Here is a 2,095-nt window from a genome sequence, read left to right on the forward strand (position 1 = left end):
GGGGAGGATGCCCTTCCCTAGGGCCAGCTCCCCCGCTGACCCCAGTAGGCACCCTCATCCTCTGGTGCCCACCAAGGCAAGGGAGCCCAGGTCCATCCACACCGGGGCCTACAGTAGCAGCACTGCAGAGCCCCACAGGACCCAGGGCAGCCCACCCTACCCCACCGCAGAGGAAACTGTACCCACCCCAACATTCAATCATCTCAGAACTCTTAATGCAAGAGTGTGAGCAGACCTCTCCCATACAGTCATACAGCCACTCTGTCGCTGCTATTTATTATGCTCCCATTTTTTTTCTCCTATGCAATATTTCAGCAGATGTGCAGATGATCCATGTCCTTAATGACCTTCCACTCTTATTTATTATTTATTATATTTTATTACGATACCCTTGTAATGCTTGTTTTTCTTTTTCTTTTTTTGTATATTGTTTTCTTTACTTTCAGACCTTTGTGATCTTGCTGCCTAACTTCACAGTGCAAGCAACTGTATAATGATAATAAAAGTTCTAGGTTCTTTATGCATTTTAAGTTAATTTTATGTTTTTAAGCTACAATAAATAAGCAACTTCATGTTTAAAAAATCAGATTGTAATGTTTAGATTGTTGGTTTTAAAACAAACATTGGTGGAAACAATGTTCAATCTATTTACAGTTGACGATATTTTAAGTTACACGCCACACTCGGTAGAGGGCAGCATGTTTTCCTTTCTCAGTGGGTGGTAGAGATTTGGAGATGGATGCAGCAAAGTTTTCCAGCTGTGGGTAAAGAGTGTGAGTGTCATTGCTCCCTTCACGTTAATGCAGCCATTGAGGTATGCAATTAGCATTTTATGTGTTGCTAGAAAAATAAGATGTTTTTTTGTGACAGAGCTGTTTATATGTTAGTCACAGAATGTGTCAACATTTTGTAAAGGTCAAAATGTGAATGTTTATGTTGTTGAATAATATGCTTTATGAGAACGCCTTACTGTAAAAAATTGATTATTTTATGTTGTTTTGTACATCATGGCATCATTGGTAGCACCTGTGTCCAACAACCTGGAGAGAGTTACGTCGTGACAGAAACATATTCTGCTAGACTGCTGTTCAAGTGTGTTGAAGACTTAAAGGCCATCCAGTCCCTTAACCTCTTCAATTTTAATGAGAAAAAGACTGAAGTGATGATGTTTGCAGGTATCACTCTGACACCCTTGTTGATATCTGTTCCTTGGCCCAGTACATCAGGCTGACTATTACAAACCAGTGTGGAAAAATTATTTTATTTCCAGTTGAGGCAGCTGGCCAAAATAAAGCCAGTTCTTTCCAGGCAGCACTTTGAGAGTGTAATCCACACCTTTGTTACCATTCTGCTGGACTACTGGAATGAACTTTGCTTGAGGGCTGGTGCTTCTTCAGTGGCTCATCTTCAGTTAGTACAGAATGCTGCTGCATGTCTTTGAACCAGCACACACAATTATAAGCATGTTTCTCCCATTTTAACCTGGAACCACTGGCCGCCTATAAATTTTAGGATCACTTTTGGAATTGCTTTAAAAGGCTCTAATTATCTCGTCCCACATTACTTCCTGTTCTCTCAGGTCGGCCGATCAGCTGCTCCTGAGTGTATCGAAAACTAAGCATAAGCTCAGAGGGCACCTTCACCGTTACAGCTCGTAAAACATTTGGAACAACTTAGCCTTGTACAGACATTTATTAATCTTTATTCGTTTTTGTTGCATGGCTGTAGTTCCTTGTTTTCCGATGATGATGATGAGGATGATGATGATGATGATGATGATGAGCTGTGTCCAGCAGGGGGAAACCTTTACACAGCTCTGCAGGTTATTACTGAGTTCATAAAATCATTATGCACACATGCTTTGATGCGCACTGAAACATTAAATTATGATTAAGAGGATTAAATGTTTAATATGTGATGAAAATGAGGACAGCTAAAGAGGAAGAAGATCAACAGCAGAGGATGAGGAGATGCTGAAGCACAGGAAGGAGGTTTTGGGGGATATAAAGTGTCTCTGGCTCGGACTCTTCGGATCAGCGAGTGATCCTCCCCCTCTCTGACAGGAGGAGGAGGAGGGTGAGCTGCTGCTCTTCAC

Source organism: Pundamilia nyererei, unplaced genomic scaffold (assembly GCF_000239375.1).
Source record: "Pundamilia nyererei isolate P.nyererei 1_Seehausen unplaced genomic scaffold, PunNye1.0 scaffold00638, whole genome shotgun sequence".
NCBI classification, from domain to species: Eukaryota; Metazoa; Chordata; class Actinopteri; order Cichliformes; family Cichlidae; genus Pundamilia; species Pundamilia nyererei.